Below are 12,616 nucleotides of genomic sequence, written 5' to 3' on the forward strand. Positions count from 1 at the left end.
GGCTACAGTCCATGGGGTTGCAGAGAGTCAGACACGGTTGAGCGACTGAGCATGCATGCACACAGGTTCAGCTGTGTACAGTTTGCTACTTCAGCCATTTCTGAGTGTACAATTCAGTGGCATTAAGTACATTCACATTGTTATGCAAACATCACTGGTATCCATCTCCAGAATTGTTTCATCTTACCAAATGAAACTCTGTACACATTAAACAACAGCTCCCCATTCTGCTCTGATCTCTGCCATGACAAGCACAATTTTACTTTCTGCCCCTATGAATTTAGCTACTCTGGCTACTTCACATTAGTGGAATCACACAAAATTTGCCCTTTTGTGTCTGATTTATTGCACTGAGCATAATGGCAGTGTTTCATCCATGTTGCCGCATGTGCCAGAATTCCCTTCCTTTTTCAGATTGAATAATATTCCATTGCATGAATATACCGCATTTTGTTTATCCATTCATCCATTGTTTGGATATTTGAGACATTTGGGTTGCTTCTAATTCTTGGTTATTATGAATAATGTTACTGTGAACATAAATGTGTAAATATCTTTGAGTCCCTACTCTCAATTCCTTTGAATGTATACCCAGAAGTGGAATTACTGGATCACATGGTAATTCTATTTTTAATTTTTTGAGTAATTATCACACTACTTTCCATGGTGGCTGTATCATTGCATAATCCCACTGACAGTGCACAACAAGAATTCTGATTGCTTCACATCTTTATAAGATTTCTAATTTTTTTTTGTTTTAAATAGTAGCCATTCTAATGGCTATGAAGTGATACACTGTGGTTTTGATTTGCATTTCCTGAAGATCATGGCATTCCGTCCCATCACTTCATGCAGATAGATGGGGAAACAATGAAAACAGTGACAGACTATTTTCTTGGGCTCCAAAATCACTGTAGATGGTGACTGCAGTCGTGAAATTAAAAGACGCTTGCTCCTTGGAAGAAAAGCTGTGACCAACCTAGACAGCATATTAAAAAGCAGAGATATGACTTTACCGACAAAGGTCTGTCTAGTCAAAGCTATGGTTTTTCCAGTAGTCATGTATGGATGTGAGAGCTGGACCATAAAGAAGGCTGAGAGCCAGAGAACTGATGCTTCTGAACTGTGATGTTGGAGAAGCCTCTTGAGAGTCCCTTGGACTGCAAGGAGGTCCAACCAGTCCATCCTAAAGGAAATCAATCCTGAATATTCATTAGAAGGATTGACGCTGAAGCTGAAGTTCCAGTACTTTGGCCACCTGATGCAAAGAGTCGACTCATTAGAAAAGACCCTGATGCTGGGAAACATTGAAGGCAGGAGGAGAAGGAGACGACAGAGGATGAGATGGTTGGATGGCATCACAGACTCAATGGACATGAGTTTGAGCATGCTCCGGAGGATGGTGAAGGACAGGGAAGCCCGACATGCTGCAGTTCATGGGGTCACAAAGAGTCGGACACAACTGAAGGACTGATCAACAACAACAAATGAGTTAGTGATAATGAACATTTTTTCTTACATGTGTTGGCAATTTGTAAATCATCTTTGGAGAAGTGTACATTCAAGTCCTTTGCCTATTTTCGGATCAGGCTATTTTGTTGCTATCATTGAAATGTAGGAGTTCCTTATATATTCTGGATATTAATCCCTTATCAGATATATCACTTACAAATATTTTCTTCCATTCCCACAGGTTGCTTTTTACTTTGTTGATTGTGTTCTCTGATGCACAGAGCTTTTAATTTAATGTAGTTCATTTGATCTATTTTTTCCTTTTGGTGTCATATAAAAAAAAATTATTGGCAAATCCAGTGTTGTGAAGACTCCCCCCTGTGGTTTCGTCTAAGAATTCTCACATTTTAGGTCTTGCATTTAGGTCTTCAGATGCATTTTGAGTTACTTCTGTTTGAGCTGCAAGGTAAGAGTCCAACTTCACTCTCTTGTATGTAGTATTTCACTTTTGGGGCTTTCCTGGTGGCTTAGTGATAAAGAATCTGCCTGTCAGTGCAGGAGACACAGATTTGATCTCGGGGTCAGGAAGATCCCCTGCAGAAGGAAATGGCAACACATTCCAGTGTTTGTACCTGGGAAATCCCCTGGACAGAGGAGACTGGTGGGCTACAGTCCATGGGGTTGCACATGAGTTGGACACAACTTATCAACTAACCAACAACAACTTCACTTTTTAAGTATGTATATGTTTTGGGAATTCCCTGGCAGTCCAGTGGTTAAGACCCCATACTTACACTGCAAGGGGCATGGGTTCAGTCCCTGGTCAGGGAACTAGGATCCTGCAAGTTGCATGGCATGGCTGGAAAAAAAAAAAAAAAAAAAGAAAATCTATCACTTCAGTAGGAATTTAAAAAATCCTAAATTTTTAAAAATAAATATATATATAGTATATAGAAGTATATCATGATTTGAAACTCTAGGTTATTTGCTCTGACACCTTCTTGTTGAATAGTCCTTACACTATTGCAGGACTGGTGGTAGTAAAGTTTTAAGCAACATATTTAATTATCATTTACCTTAAGTATTTTATTTATCGTGGAAAAAATGAGAATCCAAAACTTCCCTGTTTTGGAAGTGAGGTACTTAGGAAAAAAGGAAACTGTCCTCTAGACCTCACTTTCAAAAATATTTCTACATAACTAAAAAAAAAAAAAAAATTTCTACATTTTGCTTAGGCCCTTGACATTATGATTCATCACTGAAAATAACTTAACAAGTAAATAAAAATGAACTTTAAAATTCAAACTATATGAAAAAGATTTTATAGATTATTTTTACTGATTATTAGCATTGTTTTCTCCCTGTATAATAACAATTCTCAAATAAGAGGGTAGAATGAGAAATTGCTAAAGAGGAGGAGGAGAAAACTGGAAGGGAATTAAATGCTTTAGGTACAGAAATCACTATTCTCTATACTTCCAAGAGGAAGTGTTCTTTTTCCTAAATGACTCCCCAGAAAAAATATACTAAATATTATTCAAAAATTGTTTGCAAGAGGAATTCTAACTTTTCGGAATGCAACTGCCTATACAAAAAAGAAAAAAAAAAATCAATGAAATGTATATTTTAGGCCAAAGGAAAAGAAAATTGGTGTTGTTTCTACTGTGTTGGTAGCAGAACCCTGGCGATTTCAAACAAATTTTATTTTTTTAAATGCAAAATTTTATTGCCAAGCTTTATGCCTAAAATCTAGACAATTACACTCCAGGATTCTGACTAATGAATACCATATGTTAGACTCAATAACTTCAGCTGCAGGGTGGAGAATACTGTGTTAAAGCCATTCAGATAATAAATAGCTATCTGGGTCCATTTCAACTGGAGCAAGTCAACTGTATTGAATGTGAGTGAAACATTAATTCTTTATAAGAACATACCCAACTGGCAGACACTTTGACATGTAATACACATTAGTTCACCATTCCGCCCCCATGGAATCATTTTATCCTTTCTGAGTCTGCACTTAGGTGAACGCCTATCTCCAGCCTCCTGAATCTGTCTTTGGGGTATCACTTACATGTACTTACAAAACATACATTTTCAAACAGACACATGAATGAGAATGGCTCTAGCTTTTCCAAAGTGTTAGTTTGTCGTTATTTCTGTTTGTTCTGCAAACATTACACGGCTTTCTCCTGCCCTCTGGGACTGCCTCCGGGTTCCCTTTCCCCCTCCTGAGGCCTGGGATAACTCCCTCTTCCTTTCTACAGCCTTATGAAAACAGAGGAAAGAGAATATTACATGTTAGTGTTGGACACAAAGGACACCTGGAGCTTACTTTGGCTCCAGAATTTTTAAAAAAAAAATCAAGAAATGAAGAGAGAGAGGCAGATCTTTCTCAGAGAGGGCTGTCTCACTGTGGAGGTTATTCTCCTGGGTCAGTGTCTCGCTTTCGAGAGCCGGCCCTGGGAACAGTAACAGGAAATGCGGACAGGAATAAGTCTGTTGGACCCACTCTCCTTTCTGGTTTACAGTAGACTTGTTTTTGTTTTCTGCGCCCTCCCCTGGGATGGAAGCCACATTTCCCCATGGCTGCTGTGAGTCCCTGACCCAGAAACAGGGAGAGGATGGGTGGGGTCCACGGAGGACAGCGCCAGGTTCCAAGTTCTGGCTGATACCCTTGCTTTTCTCTAAGTGCAGTGATGAGGGGCATTTCCAGATTTTCATAAAGTAGTTACCTCTTTAATCCCATTCCTGTCGTACTCCGTGCCGTGTTTAGGTAGTGTTAGTCGTTCAGCCATGTCTGACTCCGAGACATGGTGGATTGCAGCCTGCCAGGCTCCTCTGTCCATGGAATTCTCCAGGCAGGAGTACTGGAGTGGCTTCCTATTCCCTTCTCCAGGGGATCTTTCCCACCCAGGGATTGAACCCAGGTCTCCTGCATTCCAGGCAGATTCTTTACCGTCTAAGCCACCAGGAAAGCCTGTGCCATGTTTACTGCAAGCTAATTTTATTTTGCTCAAATTTTAAAATGTATATTATAAAAGTTATACATATTTTAAATGTTTATTAATGTAATTAGTTATTAATTAATGACACCATAATATGTACCAATGTACAGTTATATAATTTATATATATATTTCAAATTGTGTTCAAATATATGTTCAAATTTTGAAATGTATTATAAAAGCTATACATACTTTAAATGTTTATTAATTATTAATGACACCATAATATGTACCAATGTACAATGTTACATAATTTATATATATTTCAAAATTTGAACAAAATTAAATTACATACATAATTATCTTTTTTTGAAGATTTTTTTTTGATGTGGATCGCTTTTAAAGTCTTTACTGAATTTGTTACAATATTGCTTCTATTTCATATTTTTGTTTTTCTAGCTGCAAGGCATGTAGGATCTTAGCTCCCTGACAAGGGATTGAACTCACCCCCCTGTATCGGAAGGTGAAGTCTTAACCACTGGTCTGCCAGGGAACTCCCAAATTATGTACATAATTCTATGATATGTATATGAAGAATATTCTTTTTGGTTATATATGCATATATATATATCAACACTAGTCAAAAACAATTCTAGAAGATATTTAGATCACCTTTTTAAAACTGAGAAAGTTGGATTAGAGGGAATGGGACTTGATAAACTCTTTAAAAGTGCTGGGGAGGTGAGAATTTTCTGAAGCCCCTTCGGATGCTAGTGCAACCTTTTCCTCTCCATCAGTGGTTGCTAAACAGGCCTTCAGGGAGCTCTCAGAGCAGCCCTGCTGGAGCAGGTCAAGTGAGGGTTCAGCTCATCTCACTGCAGACCCTACCACCAAGGTTTACCTATTTTATTTGTTTATGCTTCTGTGTGACATTTTGAAGGATAATGCATTCCAAGTCCTCTCTCTTCTGTTTCAAGACCTCTGTTAGACCCCATGCATAGCAATCATTTAGGTAGTTTCAACACGGAACAGATCTTTGCCTCTTGAAGAATAAGTCTTTGACGTCTGTCTCATTTGTTAGTGACCCTGTAGTCCTTTGAAATTTTGCTGAAGCACAAGTTTGAACTTCAGTGCTGAGAGGCTGCTTGGGAGATAGTCAATTAGCTAGTGAGAGAGCCTACTTTAAAATACAGATCTGTAACTCATCTTGGCTTTGTTGTTTATGATAGCTGGGCAGATGGTACCATCTTACTTTTAGGTCAGGGGTTAGCAAATTTTTTCTTTAAAGGGCCAGACAGCAAATATTTTAGGTTTGGCATGGCTGAACCTTATTCCTTTCTCTCTCTCTCATGTTCTCTTTTTTACAACTCTAAAAAACATAAAAATTATTCTTATCTGCAAAGAATCCTTTAAAAATAGTCCAAGGGGGCTGGATCTGGCCCTTGGTTATGACTTGTTGATCCCCATTTTTGGTAATACCATCCTTACGTTTAAGACGAAGTATCACAGTTCAGAGAGGGGAGTACTTAATCCAGATCCCACAGCCCACGGTCTGGCACGTCTTGGGGTGTTCAGCTTCCAGTTCATTTGTTTCCCACTGTACCTTCTGTTACAGTCTATTTCTTAAAAGATTCCTTTCACACCCCCCAGAAAAGTAGGAACACCCGTGTTTGTTTTGTTTTTGGTTTTCATTGTCATTTTCCTTGAACCTCTGCCTACAAGGAACAGTAGAGGAACATGAGAAGACACCGGGGCGCCCCCCTGAAAGACTGGCCTCCAGCCCAAGCCTGGGGGTTTTGTGGGTCACATGTTCACTCCTCTGGAAGCAGGGCAAGAGGTGGAGGGAACTGACCCCGGCAGCCGGCTTGTTCTCTGTGCGTGGGAGGCAGTACCGCTCAGGGGTGCGGAGGCTGCCTGGTCTCTGCCTGCTTCGTGGGTCTGTATCACGTGTGTCATTGCGCAAGTTACTGAACCTAAATACTCGCCATGTCTCCCCCTGTGGACCTCAGGGCCTCAGCAGCACACCCCTCACATACCACGTGGCTCCGATGGTTAATGCCTGTGAAGCAGTCAGCAGCAAGTGTGCGCAGGCATCTGTGCCTCTCCTCACTTCTCGCTGTCACCTCTTCTTCCCGGCGGGTACGCTAGCAGGCCCTGGGCTGGCCTGCTGGCCTGTCTGCTTGACTTCCAAATATGGCTCCATCCCTTTATCATCGTTGTTGGGTCACTGTTTTTTGGACTTTCCAACCTCCATGTTCTGGGATTTTAAGACCAGACCGATGTCCCCTATTCCCAGTCCCACTTCCTGCATTCCCAGAGGGAGTCAATGAGATTTAAGTATGTTAGTATTTAGGTTGTCAACAAAGGTCCGTCTAGTCAAGGCTATGGTTTTTCCAGTGGTCATGTGTGGATATCAGAATTGGACTATAAAGAAAACTGAGTGCTAAAGAATTGATGCTTTTGAACTGTGGTGTTGGAGAAGACTCTTGAGAGTCATTGGACTGCAAGGAGATCCAACCAGTCCATCCTAAAGGAAATCAGTCCTGGGTGTTCATTGATTGGTAGGACTGATGTTGAAGCTGAAACTCCAATACTTTGGCCACCTGATGTGAAGAGCTGACTCATTGGAAAAGATCCTGATGCTGGGAAAGATTGAGGGCAGGAGGAGAAGGGGACGACAGAGGATGAGATGGTTGGATGGCATCACCAACTCAATGGACATGGGTTTGGGTAAACTCTGGGAGTTGGTGATGGACAGGGAGGACTGGCGTGCTGTGGTTCATGGTGTCACAAAGAGTCGGACATGACTGAGTGACTGAACTGAACTGAACTGAGTATTTAGGTTAATTAACTAATGAAAAAACCTAAGAATGTGTAGTTAGGCTCTGATAAGATGAACACACACATAATATGCATATGCCACATAGAATGGCATAAGGGATATAAGATGTGGGAAGATTGTTTTAGAAACGAGGTGTGTGATGGGTTGACACTGGGTGAAATTGGAAGACTGGCGTAAGAGGCCATGTTAGCAATTTAGATCCAAGAGCAGGGTTCCCTGCCTGCCAAATCCTAAGCATCACCTGGGGTATTTTTTGTTTTTAAAATTTTTAAATTTCTTGACCATGCCCTGCAGCATTTTGGATCTTAGCTCCCTGGTCAGGGGACCCGCGTCCCTTGCACTGGAAGTTCGGAGTCTTAGCCACTGGACTGCCAGGGAAGTCCCCCTGGGTGTTTTGAACGTACAGCTTCCCAGGCTGCAGCGTAGACTCTGTAGAATTGGAGCCTGGAGGAGGAGAACCTGGAGTCTTTAGTTGTAATGAGTCTATCTGGTAAGTCCTTTTTTTTTTTTTTTTTTCTGGTGAGTCTTAAGCTGAGAAGTTTTGGAAATACTGTGGCAAAGCAAAAGGTAAAGTGTTCAGACAGATATAGGGATGGAAACTGCTCCTGTTAACTTTGGGGAGTAAAGGCCACCTCAGTGGCCTTCAGGTGGAGCAGGGGCTTGGGGGCCCTCTGGGTGTCTGGAAGCTGCAGGACCCACTAAGAGGCATATTTGTTTTTCCGTTCTCTGAGTGAGTATACCTTTCTCTGTATATTTGTAGTACCATGGTTTCAATCTCCACTGTATGTTAGAACCATCTGAGAAACTTAAAACTTGCTAATTCCTGGACTCCTTTCCGGATTGATTTCTGTTGGGAGCCTAGTTTCTTTTTGTTTTTTTTTTTTAAGTTTCCCAGTTATTCAAATATGCCCAGGAGACAGATAGCACCTTGTGCATACCTCTTGGATTCTAGGTATTATTTTTATTTGAAAAATATGCTTATGAAGACATTTCTGTGCACTCTGTTATAGTTGTTTTTACAGCTCAGTAATCTTTTAAATCAACCCTGAATACTCATTGGAAGGACTGATGCTGAAGCTGAAGCTCCAATACTTTGGCCACCTGATGCGAACAGCTGACTCACTGGAAAAGACCCTGATGCTGGGAAAGATTGAGGGCTGAAGGAGAAGAGGGTGGCAGAGGATCAGATGGTTGGATGGCATTATTGATTCAATGGATATGAGCTTTGGCAGACTCCGAGAGACAATGAGTGACCGGGAGGCCTGGCATGCTGCAGTCTATTGACTTGTAAAGAGTCAGACACAACTGAGAAACTGAAAAACAGTATCTTTTAAAGGTTCAAAGCATAAGCTTTTGGTTCACACCAGCTTGGAGGATGGGAAAGGCCGTGAGAAGGGTAGGTGCTTGGTTTCCCTTCCCTGTACTGTGATTATACAACAGGGCTTACAATAATGGCTTGGAACTGTTTTCCAAACAGAAGTGTGCTCTCCTCAGAATAACCAGGAGCCAGACATATAAACCTTGCTCACCTACATCCTCACAGTGGCCGCCGAGGCATTGCAAGAGAACCTCTGGGCCCTGTGGAGCCTTGAAAAGCACTTGGAGGAACAGTTGGACACAGGAAGCTCTCAGCCCCGCCAGAATCGTCTTCTGCAGGCCCAGACAACAGGGAATAGCACCCCTTGGGCATCCTGCCTTCGCGGGGGCTCTGGCCACGCTGCTGGGAGCGTCCTGCTGCTGCTGAATTACTGGCCGCGGCCGTTACTCTCTGTTTCGTTTTCTACCCTGTGGCTCCAAGAAGTCCTGTGAGGCACTCAGGCTGATGAAGGGATGACTAAAGGTGTCATAACAATTAACCTGGGAGGGCTCTTATGAAATCCAAACCTTGAAAACGTAGGCCCCCCCCCAAAATGGTTCTGTTATTTTAAGATGACAGAACCTTCAAAACATCAAAATGGCTGGAAACTCTTTTTCCTTCTTTTCCTACTTGCTTTTTTACTTTAATTTTATATACTCAGATTGTCTTATTGATTTCTAAAACACCAGGTACTTTGCCGCAAACAATGTAATTATTCTCAACTTTGCGCAAACAATGTAATTATTCTCAACGGTTAGGAGGCACCCATAATCACGTCCCTTGGAAGGCTGGAAATATTAACACCAAATCTGCATTAACTGAAGAAACAGGAGCCACTAGTTAATAAAATCAGAGTCAAAGAGGTTAATACTGCCTCACCCAGCAGATTCTCACACGGGCCTGTCTGCATAATGGTCCAGGGCTGGCAGCTGTCACACTGAGAGAAAACAGAAACGACACGTACGTTTCAATTTGAATGTTTCGATCATAAAACTCATGGCTGAAGCAACTTTCTATTTACTGCCACTAACAGCATAGGTTTCCTCTGTCTTTTCCACCAAAACAGGCTCCACCATGATGATGACCATGGTTTTCTGTCAGTACTTTTCTTTCACAACAATTGTGTTTCAGCTGCCAATGGTAGCCACTTTAACATCCTTTATGTCTCCTGTTGTTCCTTATTTTCTGATGTGATGAAGCAGTGACTTTGTTTATGCTGATCTGAGAGAAGCTAGGACATGTGCTGGTTTTGTTATGAGGTATACAACATCAGCCATCTGATTCAAATCAAAATATGAAAAATAGGGATTAACATGTTTCAGATGCTGAACTGGCCCATCAACTTTTCACAAACACAAATGGAAAGTATATTCTGATTTCATGCTTAACTCCCCCCCCAGCACATTCCATATTTTTAACATTTTTAAAATTCAAAAGCTATTTTGTGTCTTACTAGTAAGTTTTTCTAATAATTATTCCCAACATAACAATTTACTTTGTTTTCTGCTGTGCAGGCCTGCTTTTACGTGGCATCCAGTAATAATATTGATAATAATATAATCAAATAATAACATATAAAATATATATCACAAAATAATGTAATAATTATATGATGATAATATTATTACTATATAATGTGTGTGCCAAGTCCTGTTTCAAACACTTTACACCTGGAGTTCTTAGCCCTTATCACAGTGATAATACTTTCAATCTGAAAAGAATTTATATTAATTTGTCCCTTAAACCTTATTTCCTTTAACTTCAACCCAGAGAATACAGTGAACTAGGAAGCGATTTCCCCAGGGAAGGAAAAAAATGACACGAGAGAGAACAAAGAATTAACATCTCAAAGGTCTCGGATATAAGGCATTTGAGACAGAGAGATGGGGTTTCTATGTTCCAAAGACCTAACTTTTACATTTCAAGAGTGAGGTGCAGTGGGAGAAGGCAGTCCTCAAGTCACGATTAGACACAGCTGCTGAGCAGGGAGGCGTCACGGCCCCCAGAACTGGAAAGGACGCTGGCACGCCCCAGGCAGGGCAGAGAGGAAGAGTGAGTCTGCCCCTGCTTAGCTGGGGGCTGGGTGACGACCAGGAGAGGCGAGAGGGAGCAGCCAGGGAGGCGTCCATCAGGCATCCAGCACGTGCCGGGCCGCCCTGCCTCCCGACCACAGCCCACGAAACCCCAAAGCGTGTGTGTGCCCACTGCACTGCGGAGTGGAAAGTGTCAGTCACTCATTGGTGTCCGACTCTGCGACCCCATGGACTGTAGCCCCCAAGCTCCTTTGTCCACGGGATTTCCTAGGCAAGAATACTGGAGTGGGTTGCCATTCGCTTCTCCAGAGGATCTTCCCAAACCAGGGATCAAACCCAGGTTTCCCACATTGCGGGCAGGTTCTTTACCCTCTGAGCCAGTAGAGAAGCCCCACTGTGGAGGCTGAAGCCAAATGCAGAGGGTCCGTGGCTTCTTTCCCATTTGGCATCCCAAGAGCAGCTGCAGCTTAGGAGATGTCCAGGGAGAGCTCGGCTCGGGGAGAAGCCTGACTTTGCATCTTGGACACCCCTCACTTGGCACGTGGGGTGGACGGCATCCAGATGGCTGGGATGATCTGTGAGAAAGGCCGGTGGCTTTGTCAGGAACATTGCTGCAGGAGGGCACTGGGAGGGGGGAGGTTATCTTGAAACTGAAGGCTGCCCAGTGGACCATGTGGCTTGGGGATCAACACTCCCCCTCAGGAAGCATGTTTAACTGAGAAAAGGGCTGGGGCTGACGCTGCTAAATCAGCAGGGAGGGCTGTCCAGTCCTGAGGGGATGCAGAGAATTAACTTCAGCATGGTGAATCTGATCTGGTGCGTAAAACGCACTCTCACTTCTGAGGCCGGTAGGGACCTAGGGACACCCCAGCGTCTCCAGAAGGATAGAATTTTCTTTATGGCATCACAAGATGCCACCTTGGGGAGGGAGAGGGAGAGGAGTGAGGGAAACATTTGGAAAGACTGACTTTTATCTGAGAAGAATACTGCAAACAGAAAATAGGCTGCATAATGAGAAGTGACTGGGTATTCATTTTAAGCAAGTTAAAAGTTTTGTTTTACCCCTAAGGAGGGTGGGGGTTGGTGGCCTAGATAACAGAAAAATAAGGAAGCTATATTTTCTTTGTATATCTCAGTGTAGTGTGAATAAATTGTGCCCCATGTACAGCTCCATAACATGTCAAATGGGAAGACGTGAACTTATAAATTTGTTTCAAGAACAGATAGAGATTGGTGTTACTCAAGGTTGATGACTTAGAAAGTCAGCAAAGATCGGAAGTTCTTAAGATGCTGTGTTTTTGTACCTTTCAATTTACTCATTTCAGCGATTAGAACAGATATTGAGACATGGAATGTATTAAGCAGCCCCTGCCTCTTGCTCCTTCTCATATCTCTCCAAGTGTTCTTCATCTTTGTCCTTTGCTCAGAGAGTGGTATGTCATTAAGCATGGGAAACAGGCTTTCCACTGCAGTGACCACATTGTGGGGCCTCAAAGGAAAAATTCCTTTTGAACACACATAATAAATGACTCTCTAAGGCAGGACATCAGGAAAGATCCCACATATGTAACAGCAGATGATAAATTCTGGTAATTTACATCCATAGGTCACTCTAAGGACATTTCTAATTTATGACTTTGAACTCAGAAAAATCTAACTCAATTCAGAATCTTAGGCAGAAGCACAGAAGTAGCGCTCATGCCTGCCATCTGGTGGAAACAAGGGGTAAATACAGTCATACCTTTTGGACTGAGTGTAATCAATCTTATCAATGTCTCTTAAGACTGAAAATACTGTCTTAATGATGCCTCTTGTTAAAATAAAATTCTTAAAGTCACAGAAAAACAATTCTTTGGGTTCTAAATTTTGAAGTGTAAGAATTGTCCTTATAGGTTTTCATTTTTTGCCGTTGAGTTTTTAAAAAAATTAATTCATGTTTAGTACTTGAAAAGAGGAGGGCTGGGAGTTTGTGAAATAAGGAT

This window comes from Odocoileus virginianus, chromosome 12 (assembly GCF_023699985.2).
Source record: "Odocoileus virginianus isolate 20LAN1187 ecotype Illinois chromosome 12, Ovbor_1.2, whole genome shotgun sequence".
NCBI lineage: Eukaryota > Metazoa > Chordata > Mammalia > Artiodactyla > Cervidae > Odocoileus > Odocoileus virginianus.